Source organism: Rhamphochromis sp. 'chilingali' (assembly GCF_963969265.1).
Source record: "Rhamphochromis sp. 'chilingali' genome assembly, chromosome: 15".
NCBI classification, from domain to species: Eukaryota; Metazoa; Chordata; class Actinopteri; order Cichliformes; family Cichlidae; genus Rhamphochromis; species Rhamphochromis sp. 'chilingali'.
The window spans coordinates 22,338,692-22,355,643 of record NC_137942.1 but is presented as its reverse complement, the minus strand read 5'-3'; positions in this window follow the sequence as shown (position 1 = coordinate 22,355,643).

Sequence of the window (16,952 nt, the reverse complement as noted above, 5' to 3'; positions counted from 1 at the left end):
TTGCATATACTCCCATAAAATGTCTGAAAATGGTAAATGGACGAAGTCTTATACAGAGCTTTTCTACTCTAACTGGGCACTCAAAGCAATTTATACAACTTGACTCATTCACACCAGAACATTTTTCTATGTAGGCGCTTCTAACACTCACACACATTCATACTCCAATGGATGTATCAGAGAGAAACTTCGGTTTAGTATCTTGCCCAAGATTATTTGGCATCCAGACTGGAGCAGACAGGGATCAAACCACCAACCTTCTAATTAGTGACTTGGTCTACTGCCTGAGTTACAGCCACACCACATGAGATTTAAATGTAGGATAAAATGCAAAAGCAGTGATGGCTTGAAGCAGCCTAACAAGATTAAATCTAAAAATCCTCAATTTTACTCCAAATATTTGACATGTTGGGATTTTTCCACTGCTGCCTAAGTGTACTAACATCACTAAGTGACGTATAGCTTATTTCATCACATTAGTTTTTGCACATTTCTTTCTGATTTTGCTGGCATGAAAGTAGATTTGAAAGCACACAGACATGAATGCACTTATGTAGCATAAGGAGCTGCACTGACGTATTGTTTGAATGTTTGAATGGCCTTATTTTAGGATGTTGTTAGTTGGTTTCTTGGCATTGTAACTTTTGTTACAGTCATAAAACGATAATGATAGGGTGCTTTCATAAGGTGTTGTAGGTGTATAAAGGCTGAAAAGTAAGTAAGTAAAGTAAAATTTTATTTATATAGCACCTTTCATGATAAAAATCACGAATAAAAATCAACCAAAAGCAAGTTTAAAAAGATGAGTTTTTAGCTGTTTTTTTAAAGCGACCACTGAGTCACTGAGAGTCACTGAGAGTTCCACAATTTGGGGGCCACAGTTACAAAAGCTTTGTCGCCTTTTGTTTTCAGCCTCGTGTGTTGGACAACCAGCAAGCCCTGGTCACATGACCTCAGGGACCTACTGGGAATGTATGAATGTAAAAGTTCACTTATATATGTTAGTGCTTGTCCATGCAGAGCCCTGAAAGTCAAGGTCAAAACCTTAAAGTGGATTCTGAATTTAACGGGGAGCCAGTGCAGCTGAATCAGCAGGGGTGTGACATGGGAGTACTTGGAGGACTTGGTCAGAAGCTTTGCAGCAGCGTTCTGAACAACTTGCAGATGCTCCAAAGAGGCTTTACATAAACAAGTAAACAAAGAATTACAATAATCCAGACGAGATGAAACAAATGCATGAATGACAATTTCTAATTCGGAGTGCAATACAATGGGACTCAGCTTAGCAATGTTTCTCAAGTGATAAAAACAGGAGCGAACCAGAGATTTTACATGAGCATCCAAAGTCAGAACTGAGTCAATAGTAACACCAAGGTTCCTGATAGACGGTTTGGCAAATGTAGCAAGTGGACCCAAGTTTTCCATAACACTAGGTACAAAATTTTTAGGAGCACAAACAAGGACTTCAGTCTTCTCCTCATTTAGTTGAAGAAAGTTTCCAGCCATCCAACCTCTAATGGAGTCTATGAACTTATGCAAAATCTGTAGCTTGGAAACATCATGGGGCTTAAAGGAGATATATAACTGAATATCATCTGCATAGCAGTGATACGAAATGTCCTTAAAAGTGCTCAATAAGTGTTGCAGAGGAAGTAAATACAGCAAGAACAATAAAGGCCCCAAAACTGAACCTTGTGGCACACCATAGGCAAGAAAAGTAGAAGAGGAACTGTACTTACAGGTAGCCACAGAAAAGGATCGTTCATGCAAATAGGATTCAAACCAGTCCAAAGCAGCCCCTGATATACCCACCCAGTGTCTCAGCCTATCTAACAGAATATGATGGTCCACAATATCAAAAGCAGAGGCCAGGTCCAACATCAACAGAACGGAGCATTCTCCTGCATCACATCTCATCAAAATGTCATTGGAGACTCTAAGAAGTGTAGTTTCAGTAGAGTGAGCTCTACGAAAGCCAGATTGGAATTTATCCAGAATGCTGTATTCATCTAGAACAGCTATAAGCTGCTTAGCCAAAACCTTTTCTAAAATCTTAGCAATGAACGGTAATTCTGAAATTGGTCTGTAGCTACTAAGAAGAGAAGCATCAAGCTTAGGTTTTTTTTAACAGTGGGAGAATAACAGCATTCTTACAATAAACAGGGACCTGACCAGAAACCAATGAGGTATTGATAATTGTGAGCACACAGGGACCAATAGACTGAAAGACATTTCTAAACAAACGTGTATATTAAAATACCCGGCTAGAACCAGTCTGGACAGCTTCAAAGTCGAGGATAAAAAGTCACCGAACTTTAAAAACATACTCTTTAGGCCAGGTGGACGATACACTACAGCGCAGTAAAACGGATCTTTATTTCCAATTCTAACCAGCTGTAGTTCAAAGGATGAAAAATGTCCGACCAACACTGTGCGGCAGTAAAACCGGCTTCCAAACACCGCAGCGACACCTCCTCCTCGACCCGACGTCTGAGGCTGGCTGATGAAGGAGTACCCACTCGGGCAAAGTTCAATGAAGGATGAAAAGTCACCATTGCGCTGCCAGGTTTCAGTTAGAAATAAGAAGTCCAGTTTCTTGGAAAGAATAAAATCGTTCAGCAAGAACGTTTTATTAGTCATTGATCGAGTGTTAAAAAGCGCCACGCTCAGCGAAGTAGAAGACATATTATTAACAGAAGCGGCCCGATTTAGGGGACGAAGAAACAGAGAGTTTGATCCATGACGCTCATAAATTCCACTCACCGCGGGGATGGAAGGCCAAACAACAGGAGAGTCTGGATGAACACTCCTGAGGTAGCGCCGTCTCATAGATCCAGGCACAGCTAGTCCCCGATTCCAGAACAGTCTGAGTTTTACCTGGACACCTGCTCTTTTTCCTCTCCTCCTCTGTGACTTGCGTGGACACAGAAAGGCACCACTGATGACACCTAACGAAGATCCAGACACCGGTGTCGGCAGCGGAGGATGGAAAATACCATAGGAGGATGAGGCATCTTGACTTATCATAAAGGATCGGATGGATAATAGCGTCAGGCGATCATAGCCGTGCATGCACAAAAGGATCCAGACGCAGACTCAAGCGCTAGCAGAAAAAGACACTTTATTATAATAACAAAAGGTGACCCGGGAAAACCAGAGAAGCAAAACGAGGAACTAAAAAAAACCCGGGGAAACAATGACGTGAGGAAGCCGGAATCGGGACCGTGGGAGGCTGCAACAGAAAGGGGAGAAGATTACTAGTGAGCCGGGAAGCGGGGGAACACATCAAGACTGAGTTAGAATAGTTGGCTTACGATCAGCACCGGGTGATCCAATTGAGCAGGAGGACAGGCAGGTGGCAGATACTGGACGCCGGATCGAAACCACAGAGAGGTGATTAACGGACTGGCGTGGAGCATCCGTCAGCGCAGGGTTAAGTAGCTCTTCAGGTAATCACCCCGATGGAAAGCAGGTGTGCCGGTGATGGCCCAGCCCGGGGTGTGGCTACCCGAGCATCACACACTCCACAGACACAGGACCACAGACCATGACAATTCTAGCCTGTTGCTAGGTGCTAGCAAGGTGATGCTTATCATATGTTATGCATAATTGAGCTTTTGTAGTTATAAATTAGACAGTATTTCCATGAATTGGTAATCAACTTGATGACATCATAATATCTGATATAGATAAGAACCTACAGGGACCTTGAGCAGTATCCACACTGGAAGTGACATGGCGACCAAAATGAATGACGTCAAGTGACTAAGGCTGAAATAATCACTGGCAACTTTTGTTATAGTCATAAAATTACTATTAATGTGGCATAGACTATAAATAAAATAGACGTGACAGTCAATGCAAAAGGGTTCAGACATTTTTTAAGGTGCACGTTTGAGACATTTTTTTCATTTCCCCCCAAAATTATTCGTTTAACACAAGTTATTGGGCTACATCTGATTTTGCTGGAATGAAAGTAGATGTGAAAGCACACAGACATGAATGTACTTATGTAGCATAGAAGATAGAAGCAAACTACTGATCCTATCGCATTAGTATAGATCCAGTATCAATACCAGGATTGATATATAAGGTGGGCCATTTATATGGATACACCATAATAAAATGGGAATGGTTGGTGATATTAAAGTCCTGTTTGTGGCACATTAGTATATGTGAGGGGGCAAACTCCTCAAGATGGGTGGTGACCATGGTGGCCATTTAGAAGTCGGCCATCTTGGATACAACTTTTGTTTTTCCAATAGGAAGAGGGCCATGTGACACATCAAACTTATTGGTAATGTCACAAGAAAAACAATGGTGTGCTTGGTTTCAACATAACTTTATTCTGTCATGAGTTATTTACAAGTTTCTCTTTGTTCACAGCCATTGACATGTCGAAGAGGTTAACACGTGAGGAGGGGATCGAAATTGTGTTGTATTGTACTGGTGAACGCAGTAACCAGGTCATTGCTGCAGATTTCAATGCAAGACACCCTACGAGACCACCCATCTCCCATGCTACAGTTAGCAAACTGCTTGCTAAGTTTTGTGAACTTGGTTCAGTGTTGGATTTGCCAAAATGTGGACGCAAGAAAACTGTCACTAATGAAGAAACATCAGTGGCTGTCCTCATTCAGCAAGAGCCCACAGCGTAGCACTCGCCGCATGTCACTGGAGAGTGGAATTAGTCGAATATCCCTTCGGCGGATATTAGCTACTCACAAATGGCACCCTTACAAACTCCAGCTACTGCAGCATCTCAACGAGGATGACCCAGATCCGCGCACAGAATTTGCAGAATGGGCAAACAAAAATTGGAACAGGACCCTCAGTTCACGCAGAAGATTTTGTTCAGCAATGAGGCAAACTTTTATGTGAATGGTGAAGTTAACAAACAAAACCACCGCTATTGGTCTGACACTAACCCACATTGGATGGATCCCTCCAAGACTGTTGGAACAACAAACAAGACTGTTTGGTGTGGTATATGGGGTACAACGATAGAGGGTCCATTCTTCATCAATGGAAACCTCAAGGCCACTGGATATTTGAAATTGCTACATAATGATGTGTTTCCCTCTTTATGCACTGAAGCTGGCACGTTCCCTGAGTTTTTCTAGCAAGATGGTGCACCACCACATTATGTGTGCCAGGTCCGAGCATTCCTAGATGAACAGTTTCCTGGAAAGTGGATTGGTCGTCGTGGGCCAGTTGAATGGCCCCCAAGGTCTCCCAATCTGACCCCCTTAGACTTTTATCTTTGGGGTCATCTGAAGGCCCTCGTATCTTCTATGGTGTGAAGATACGAGATGTGCAGCACCTGAAACTACAGATACTGGATGCCTGTGCTGGCATTTCTCCTGCAGTGTTGCTATCAGTGTGTGAAGAGTGGGAGAAGAGGGTTGCATTGACAATCCAACACAATGGGCAGCACATTGAACACATTTTATAAGTGGTCAGAAACTTGTAAATAACTCATGACAGAATAAAGTTACGTTGAAACAAAGCACACCATTGTTTTTCTTGTGACATTACCAATAAGTTTGATGTGTCACATGGCCCTCTTCCTATTGAAAAAACAAAAGATGTATCTAAGATGGCCGACTTCTAAATGGCCACCATGGTCACCACCCATCTTGAGGAGTTTGCCCCCTCATATATACTAATGTGCCACAAACAGGACTTTAATATCACCAACCATTCCCATGTTATTATGGTGTATCCATATAAATGGCCCACCCTGTAGATACTATCAAGATTTGGATTGATCCGACCACATTTAGCTCCAGTTTGGGAACAGCTTAAGATGTACCTGGGTGCCAAATTTGCTCACTGATCTCCTGATGTTTTAGACAGAGTTTGGGGACAAAACAATGACAGACCGATTTCATGTATTATAATAGGACATGCATTGTTTGGCTTTGGCTTACCGCTCATGTTTTTACAATACAATTTCAAAAATTTCTATCTCAAGATTTCACCTACCCTCCCGCATCTACGAATAATCTTAAGCTTCTTTGATGTTAATAGAGGCTCTAGGTCCCTTATATCTCATTCATTCATTAGGTAAATATGTTATGGCTTTATTGTGTTGCAGAACATCGACTATTTAATTCACTTCCCACACAATACATCTGCCTATAATGTTTCTGCTATGATTAACATAGGTATGATATGGTAAATTTCTGAGTAAGGACTTAGAGATTGTCCCAAGGTTTCAATATTTTGAGTGCTGAGAAGGGCAGAGTTACAAATCGTTGAAGCCTGGATGCATACAGCTACGTCCTGCAGGATCCGTAACCTGCAGAAGAGAATGGATAGGTACCCAGCGTCAGGGGTCAAAGATTTTGAGATGGGTTGTAGACATGAAGAAAGTTAGCGAGGTACTGATGGGCAAGAGTGTTAAGGGTGTTAAGGGTTAAGTAATTCACTGGGTGCCAGTGTAGAAGGATCTGGGACTTTCCTGGAGATTTCAGAAAGGATTCAATTATAGTAGTCCAGGCAGAAGGTGACAAAGGTGTGAATGAGTATTTGGACAGGATAAGAAACTGAAGGTTGGATAAATGAGATGCCTCAAAGGTGGACATATGCAGATGTGGCAGCAATATTAAGTGGGGTTGTTTTTGTGTCAGTGGGTGGCAGGTCAGCCCATTTATGCAGGCCAGGAAGTACTTTCTTTAAATTGGAAGACCTCAACTGACTACAGATTGGCTTGGTTTAAAAGTAGGCTTTCTGAGCATAGATCAAGCTGCTGTGAGCTACAGAGTGCAATATTGTTTCTGGGGTTCTTGCAATTGGTATGCACCAGTCTTTAAATATGTTATTTAAATTTTTTTTGTGTTTTTGTTCTTTTGAAATTATGTTTTAAGGTCACTTTCTTGTTTTAACTAGCTGGGATATGCATACAAGATGTTTCTTTTTCCTTCTCCTGAAGAATATACAGACTCTGCACTGTACTCCCAAACTTTAACATCTTTTAAAATATTGTTTACTTTGTTGTTACTTTGTTGTTACTAGCTGCCACTGTTGAAGTTTGTTTTTAACACTAAGCTATGTACTTTGTGGCACCAGAAGTTTGTAATTGATTTTTTGTTTTTTGTAAACATGATTCATTAATCTTTGAAAATAAATAGAAATACATGTATTTTAAATAAATTACCATTTGATTTGATACCATGTCTGATTTTCTTTTTTTTAACTTTGCAATTTTTTCTGGGTTTAGCTTTTCTCTTCGAAGTCACGCTAGTCACACAGATTTGCTAACAGATTTTATGTTGATGTAGGTGATGATGTAGGCGGATTGTGATCAGCAGTGCATTGAATGTTGAGGGATTAAGTGCAGATTACCTCTCCAAAGAGTAAGACTTAGACATTAAACAAGAGTGGTCTGAGAACTGACCCTTGGCTAACCCTTTGAGTGACAGGAAGTGAAGATGTTGATGCCATTGTGATGAGAGACAGGACTATTTTATCCTGAAAAAAATCTACTTGCTGAGGGCTACTGGTTTCTTCTGAGACTAGAGTAGCAGACTGTCAAAGGTTCAGAAGCCACCATGAACACACTTAAGTCCATCAGGAGAAGGGGCACTGACCTCTTTTATTTTCTTGAGTGAGATTTACTGTTTTTATTGCTGTTTATGTGGCTGTACAGATCAACACATTGTGATTTGATACTGAATTGGTGTTGCCACTGAAATAGACCAGATCGAGAGTGTAGAGTCTTTTAGGAGTCGGAGTGCAAACATGCTACTTCAAATCAAGGCTCTCAAACAAGTTCTAGCAATCAAACAGCTACTGGGCAGCCAACATGTGTTTGAAAATCCCAGAATAATGGCAGTTTACAGAGAGTTTACAGAGTGTTACTGGCTTTTTCTCTCAAAATGACAGCTCCTACAGAGATACTTGTCATAATCTTACACTGTACAAGAACAAAAACAATGAGATTTTTAAAAGAATTACATTACCTGACCCTTTCTAGCAGAGGTGTGGACTCGAGTCACATGACTTGGACTCGAGTCAGACTCGAGTCATTAATTTTATGACTTTAGACTTGACTTGAAAAAATGTTCTAAGACTTGTGACTTGACTTGGACTTTTACACCAATGACCTGGGACTTGAATTGGACTTGAACCGGTTTACTTGAAAAGACTTGATATTTTACCCCAAATATAAAATTTAACATGCATATTATATAGAGATTGAAAATGTGACGTCATTCACGGGTAGAACCGCAAAGGATTCTGGGAACTCGTGGCAAGCGGTACTAGCGCACGCAGGCTTTCAATTAAAATCAGTTATACAGCGATAAAAAGAAACACAAAAATGGCAAGAAGCTGTTGTATTATTAACTGCAATAGCCGGTCGCATGACAGCCACGGGAAGCCGACGGGTAAAGAGATCGGTTGTTATCGGATTACGTCGTTGAAGAGAAATTGTTCAGCCATGTTTCCGAAGTAACAAAGACGCGACTGGATTGCAGCCATTCAAAGACCAAATATAACATCCCAGAACACTCCAGCTCACAGGTTAGTCTGCTCCAAGCATTTACACGAAGGTCAGTGTTTTTTAGTAGTTAATACGTCATTTTCATAACATAATTGGTGATATAGGTTACAAGCAAGTCTGGCGCTGAACAGAAATTGTCGCGCTATGCTCCTTTATTTATTGTGCATAAATAGTGAATTGTCCTGACACAATATTGCGTTTCGCTTCTGTTATTATGGCACATTGACAAAAACATACTTTTATTCACAGGATAAAACAGTTGTTTTGTATCACTAATTGCCCAGTACGATTACAGCATACAATATTATTGTCACTGCTACATTTCTGTGATGCTACCAGAAATTATTTCCACTACTAATTAATTACCGTTGAGCTCAAAGGTCCTATTAATAAACGGTTAATGAATGTGTATTTATGACGACAATTTGTGAGACCGGTAAACTTATGATACGTACGATGGTCTTTACTTTCTACACGGTGCATTTCAAGGTCCTGCACCCATCCGTCGGTAAACTGTACCTGGGCTTGTTGCAGTGACCGGAAGTTACTAAACTTCATGAGTGTATGCACTCACTCCAAGAACCGTATAATTATAAATATGCATATAAATATGCTACGATGAGATAGCTGACTTCATCTAACTAGCAAATGTTGTCCAGGCTACGTTGGTGATACAGTTTTTTTTAATGTGTATGATATTTTTGTCATGCGATTTTAAAGCTGGTCCTACAACCGCATCCAAGAATAACATGCAGCTTATCTCAGAACTGTCGGTGAAAATTATTCTTGGAGCTAGGTTTAATTGAGCTGCATTTTAAAGAGGTGCAATTTCACAATTTGTGTATATTTTCTACGTTCACTTTTGTCATGTGTTGAGAAAAACACAGATTTAAAATTACATGGTCTAACATTTACATTTAGCATAACTGCAACATTATTTTTTCGTTGTTTTTTTTTTTAATGACTCGAAAGGACTTGAAATTCAAAGTTTCAGACTTGTGACTTGACTCGGACTTTTACACCAGTGACTTGAGACTTGACTCTGACTTGCCTGACATTACTTGAGACTTGACTTGAGACTTGAGGATAAAGACTTGAGACTTACTTGAGACTTGCAAAACAATGACTTGGTCCCACCTCTGCTTTCTAGTAAAGGTTATCCTGTTCCCGCAGGACTAATGACTTTACTTTCAGTTGTGCTAATCCAGTAGCAGGCTTATGAATTAGAAAAAGGACAGACATGACTGAAGGAAGACTAAATTTGGCAGAATTTGGCGAACTGAATCCCAGATTGAACAGCTGTATCTTTCCTTTTTTTTTGCCGGAGGCAGCAATCCACTCCTCTTAATCAGGCAGCAGGGTGGAATGTTTTCACCCGATGGGGTTTTTGGTTCAAGTCAGTCCCATGAGAGCAAACATCTGCTCTGCTGAAGTGCCCTTGGGCAAGACACTGAAACCCCAGTAACTTTATGAATGTGTGCTATTGTACATCTGCGGCAGTCAGATTTTTCTATGTAAACAAATCAATAGTCATTACTATTCAGGAGGGTTTGTTGGAGTTTATATCCCTGCTGTGTGTGTGTCACAAGAGGTCACTCACTTTTTAACTGCCATCAAATGCAGCTGTTTTAGGCACTGGCTGTGTCAACCCCTGACTCTGTGATTACTTATTATTTGGCTCACTGTGTGTGTTTCAGTTTACAGCAAACATCTTAATGTCTGCTTCCATCCAACTGCCTATGGCATGATCGCATCATTTAAAACCATTTTGAGGTTAAAAATGATAACACAAAAGAAATCATAATTTTACGTGACAACACATAGTTTGTTTGTGGCAGTTTTGCCTTTGTTGCCATAAAGTGCCCCCTTCGGTTAAATTTAAATGGATCAGACCAGAACACATCCATATGGAGCACATCGTAACTGCTAGGATTGAATGGGTGAAAAAGAGGAGGTGTGCAGTGCTGCGTTTTCAGCAGTAGATGGCATTTGGTGTCACTGTTTCTTTGAAGAGTAGGAGGGAAGCACTGCAGCAAAGCAGGGAAGAGTGACTACAGTACGTCAGTTTGGGGAGGGGGGACAAAAAAAGTCCTCTCAACTGGAATCCACAGCGGAGCAGAACTACTGGTGTGGTCAAAAATCAAAAGACTTGTTCAAGGTCGGCTGCTAAACCAGACTGACTGAGTCTAAATGAAAACTATGAGTACCTGTGAGATACAGATGGAGAGAGCACGAGGGAGAGACAGAGAGATTTTCTGGGCGAGTGAAAAGGTGAAAGACAAAGGTAGCGATCTAGATAGACAAACTTGCAGCCCGAAAGGCAAACGACTCACCTGCCAAATGCACAGCTAGACTGACAAATCAACAGCAGGCTCTCCACTGGGACAGCGGGCCGAGTCAAGCTCACAGCCTTGAAGATAGAGTCCAAGTGCAGAGAGGGTAAAAAGACTGCAGGACAAAAGGAAGCATTTGCAAGCATGTCATGTGTCCTTGATGCAACACATTTCCACAGATGAAAGCAGCATATCTCATATATACAATGAGTGAAATGATAGTATAATGTTGAGGGTGTTGGTAGTAATAACTAGCGGAGAATTTGGCTCTACCTTCTCACCTGAAACCCATCTGAGCTGCTGAGCATGTTGCAGTTTTTACCAAATGTGCTGAAATACCAAGTGTTTAGACTCTACATCATTATGTTGCTATTAGAATGCAAATTTTTTTTTAAAATGACATGATATAAACAAACAATACAACAATAAAATAAATAAGGTGATGTAGCTTTAAGGCAGACCAGCACTTCAATAACGCACAAGAGACAGATTTTAACAGCTCAGTATACGGCAGTTCCTATCAGTGATAGTATCTTTATACCATTCTCTGCTTCCTAAATGCCACCTTCTTTCAAATTCTACACCTGCAGTGTGGGTATGTTCTTAATTCTTAAGCACCAGGATTATTTCGTCAAGCTTTATAAAGCTCATCCACAGAAGATTTTACAAAACCGTTTTCACAAGCAAAAAGCTTTGCCAAAGTTGAAGGTAACGCCAACGTAACTTTTGAATTTATATGTGATTTAGTGAAATTTCAAATATGAAATATGCTTAATTTTTAAAATTTCCACAATATTTTCTTGGAGTGTGATCTAATGTTGGGTGCAGTCGAGTCCTGCGTCTCTCTGGATGTCTGCTGTGTTTAGTATCCAGGGCTATGGAGGCAGAACTGCTATTCAAGCCTACTGGATACTGTATCAATCAGTGCTATTTTGACATACTGAACAGACAACAAAAAAATTACAGTAATTAAATTTGATCTGAGAGCAATGACTGTAACAAAACTGCAAATCATAGGCAGTTTCACTGGAGCGAAACTGGAGCATTATTGTGGTTGCCGTTAAAAGCAGAGGCTCAGAGAAACAATGAGTGGATGCTGGGTCCTCTAACTTTGCAATTATATTAAAATTGCAGTGTGTGGGTGTACCTCAGAGATTTGGATGGAATTAGGTTAATGTATCTTGCTAAGTAAAAAGAAAGAAGCTACTTAAACTATTTGCCTCTAACATTGAGTCATGCAAATGCAAATTAAAGCTTGATATGGTATTTTAAAGTGAAAATGCATCTTTAAAATCTTTAATTTAAAGTGTGTAAGTTTGTCCACAGGATTAGTTCGAATGATGCTCAAAGTGTGCTCAAAAACACCCTGCCTATGTCAGGTGTTTGGAGCAAATGAGTTAGTGTTTGTGTGTGTATGCTCTTCCTTTACTTATTTCTTTATAGCCTACTTTCCACCAACTAGGTCACATCATGTACAGTGCCTCAGCCATAACCTCCGTCTGCTGCAGTATATGTTGGTAAGAATAGTAGGTAGTTATATGTGTGGCACAACCTGCATTCACAGTGACCATCTATTTATACTCGCTGTCCTGTCCCCATAAAAGATATGACACTAGCTCTAGCTCTACAGCACCTCCCCAGCACACACACACACCCACACACACAAACTCACTCGCTCACCTTTTCCTTGTTCCCTCCTTCCCATCTGCCTCGTGTTTCCTTTGCTGACTTCCCACCTCCATTCCTGATTTTCATGTACAGACAAGCAAAGACTCAAAGAAACAAACAGAAAATTAAAGGGAGTAAAGAGTAACTTTAAAATGCATTACACATGAGTTTAAATGTGACCCATTCAGTTTGCTTCATAGAAAGAAAATCTCTCCTTTTAGGTATTTTGCTCAGAGTTGTTTGGCTTTTTATTTGCTTTTTGTGTCATTTTCCTTAATATTTTCTGTTGTTTTCCAATTTCAGTCCTCTTAAACTATCTCTATCCATTCACATTATCTCTGTAACAACATCGCAACTCTCAGGATTTTATGATAGGTCTCCAGCATTTGTAAGAGCTCTGTAACCCCGACAAATACACATGTGTTTAATACAGTAGATAAGATACAATCTAGGCCAAAGAATGCATATCACAGAAGAAGGAGCACAAAACACACGCCTTGTATTACCTAAAAGGTTCCCTTAGAGTGCACATTGTTATATGTGTTGCAGTAAGGCATTCTTTTGGTGAGATTTTCGTAGGTTGGCCATTTCAGATATACGGAAAGATAATGTGACCTGCTTTACAAAAAGCGTTGTTTGATTGTGATATTAATTTGCCCGAAGCTGAGTTTGACAGAACCCCCCCCCCCCCCCCCCCCTCCCCCCTCCCTTCATCCCCTTCCCTGGGGGTACACTGTCACTGCCCATACTGAAACTATTTTCTCCCCCGCTGTTGATACAATCTTCCACATGGCAGAATAACTCATCAAAAACTCTGACCTTGAGTACAGAGCTAAACGGCTGCATGGGACTGCTTTGCTGGGAGGTTTGAGTTTTACTACAGGTGTTAGAGGAAATAAAAGTGTTTCTGTCAACCATTTCACAAATTAGAAATCACTTCTCTCTTCTCCTTTTCTGTTTAAATCTCTTTGCAGTGACAGATTTTCTGTGTGATGTAAGTCGGGGGCTTTTGCTTTACCTGAGCTAAGGTGGCCTGACTGTCTCTGTGTGTGTTTGTCCAGTGTTTCAAGGTGAAATGAGCTGATGCCTGATGACAGGATGAGTGCTGACCACACAAATGTTTCACCTTTCCCTTCTTCCCTTTGCTTACTGTATCTCTCACTCCTGTTGCACTGCATTGCCTTGCTCTATTCTATGCACCAATATAAATAGGCATGCTGTATGCTTACTGTATAACCTTAAGGTTTATTAATTAATTAAAACAAACAGGCTCACAGACTGTTACAATGCCACACATACTGTAGATATTGTAAAGTGGCATTACAAAACCATCAGCACTAAATAAATGTTTCCTTCTCACTTTCTATAGTTTATGTTTTACATTGTTGCATTTGCAGATTTAATAAATTAGATAACTCTGTGTCCAATCACAATTGCTTATCACATTTCCATAGCAACAGTCATCAATGACAAAATCTAGCTAGTGCACAAACTGTGTCATCATTATGTTAAAGTGGTAAAAAATAATGCAAAAGTGTCTATTACATATCTATCTGTATATCTATATAATCTGTAGTTTATATAATCTATATAATATGCATATATCTGTTACATCTGTGAAAAGAATGTAACATGTCTGTCTTCATTGGTTTTAGTCATATGTTTGGTGGGGAGACCTACAATTGGTAACTTGCTATCCAATCTATATCTGTGAAACCTGCAGTGTTGGGGAGTAACGGAATACATGTACTGCCTTTATGTATTTAAAATACAAAATATGAGTAACCGTATTCCGTTACAGTTACCGTTTAAAAAGGTGGTATTTAGAATACAGTTACTTTGTTGAAATAAATGGATTACACGGCGGTATTTTCCTGTTTCATATTGTGGCGGGTCAGGACTGTTTGGGTTTTGTTTGACAGCTACGTTCTGTTGTTCCAGGCGGCAGCGTTACGGTTGCCATGGTTACAGGGTGATGTGCTCTCTCTGTGACAGTGTGTTTCCTGGGTGAGAGAGTGCCTTGTTGCTACCCGATCGGTACCGGAAACCCGATCGGTGCCCCGCATGCGCAAATCTTACGTCACTTCCTCTCTTTGCCAACATTGCGACATTCAATATATTTGAATGATACGGTTAGCGCCCAGTTAGCTCCTAGCATTTCTCAACAGCTCTGCCTCCTTTTCGACTACCGGGACATTTAAACAATGGATAATCCGTGTACAAACAAATTCATGCTTTTCTCCTCAACAGTCTGTGTTTATTGTGTTATGGTGTGTTGATACCTGTGCATTCCTGTATTATCCTTTTGTGTTGCACATTTCAATGTTTTTTTTCCTCGCTACCTGGCCTGACCTGTCTCCCCAATGTGATGTTTGTATTGTATGTACGGTCGGCAAGGTCTGTCATCTTGGTTGTGGTACAGACTTTGTAATATGTCATGTGAAGATTCATCAGCCAGATGAAGTGTTTACTGACAATTGACAGTGATAGCGGACAGCATCATCACTATTCCAATCAATCCTCTCCACACAGACAGCATAAACACACTCGACTATCACTAAATCAAATTTAACACACGTTTGTAATAGAGCTAATTCAGTTTACAATAGGGTTCATTCACTCGGTCAGCAGGTGGCAGTATCGTACACTGGGGACTAAACTGCCATTAAACGAACAGAAGAAGAAGAAAACCCCTGCCCATGCCCGGTACGGATCGGGTAGACAAGTCCTGATCCGTAACTGTCTTTTTATTTTTCGTTTTTGTCTACATTATATTGAAATGTTTCATTATTGGAAACATTTTAAGAGATACTTGTTATTCTTAACATCTTAACAGATACTCTGACCCGTAACTATCGTAAAACGCTTCGACCGGACGTAGACACCTTTTGCACATGCGGGGTACCAATCGGGTTTCCGGTACGGATCGGGTAGTGACACGCCTTTTTGTTGTTGTTGTTGTGCTAAGGTAATAGGCAGAATGCTACAGGCATAGCCCGAAAAAATGTAGCCTTATGGGCAATGACGTGTCCAGCGGGGTGGCCTGGGGGGGCACAGGCCACCCCCCAAACCAGACTGGCCACCCCAGGTGCCACCCCAAAGGCAAAACAATAAAATTCAATCAAATATCAAATGTCCGATTATGTTTTCACGGTGACGCTCAGATATCTGAGTGTAAGTGAATGCAGCATCGGCTTCTGCGCTATGCGCATCACGTTAGCAAAGGTAGGAGAGCTAAGCGCGAAAGATGGCACTGCAGGAAACAATTTTTCGGTGAAAGAAAATGAGGACAGAATAAATGTCCCGGTAAGTAATATCAAGTTTGTTGAGTTTAGTAAACTTCGGTGAAATTAGAATACCAAGGGAAAAAATAACACTTAAAGAATTATTGCAGCTGTGGAATATTTCAGACAGTATGCTACTGAGGGCAGCTAACATAAGAGTTATGAGTTATAAGATATAATCTAAGTCGTAACATTGCTGTATGGAGCTGCAGATTTGGTTGCAGGTTAACATAACTGGACTGGCCATCGGGCATACCGGGCATATCCCCAGTGACTTATTTTTTTTTTTTTTTTTGTAATGGCATGAACAATGAGAGGTGGTGGATTGGCCAGATGCAGGTCGATGTGTAGAAATAACTCCGTTGTTTGGTGGTGGCTATGACGGGGCTTCCACAGAGGCAACAGGTGGATGAGGGAAGGGGAGGCAGGAGGAGAGACCCGAGGCAGGAGGAGAGACCCGAAGCAGCCACCAGTCCGAGTGTCAGGTGAACTGAACTTCAGGTAAGAAGTTATGACCTGCAGTCTATCTGGGTCAGATATAAACCAAGTTTAGGTGGAGTTTATTTTCATGTTGCTGACTTTTTACTGTCAGTTGCAATAACTCATACTGCGTTCTAGCCAGTTTGACGGAGTTTTTATACAGCTGGGTGGGTGCTATGATGTTACTGATAGTGAACTTTATTTTATTCATAAGGTTAGTAGAGTTGCCAACGGCTCCTTAAAAAAATGGAATGGTCCCTCATTCAGAGAAAATATTACGCGTTTCGTATTGAGCTGAGAAGAGACGCAGTTTGTCCCGGACTTTAGCTAGAATGGAAAAAAGACACAAAGCTGGATTTATTCTGTCTTTATGCTGCACAGCTGCCTCTTCTCTCATTCTCTCCCCCTCCCTCTCCTGTTGCTACTTCAATCATGAAACTGATCAATGATCAGCTGATCGGCTTTTCTCTCTTGTTTGTTTATCGCCCACTTTGCCAGAAAGAGGAAACCAGCAGATGTCGCGCTAAACAACAGCAGCACGTTTAAGCTTGATCAGCTGTTGTTAGAATGTATTTAATATTAATTTCTAGTATCAGCTGATGTTTGCTGGAGCCACAGCTGTAAAGCTGCTGGTCATGATGTCGGTTTGGATATGTGGTGAGAGGGAAACATGAAGAT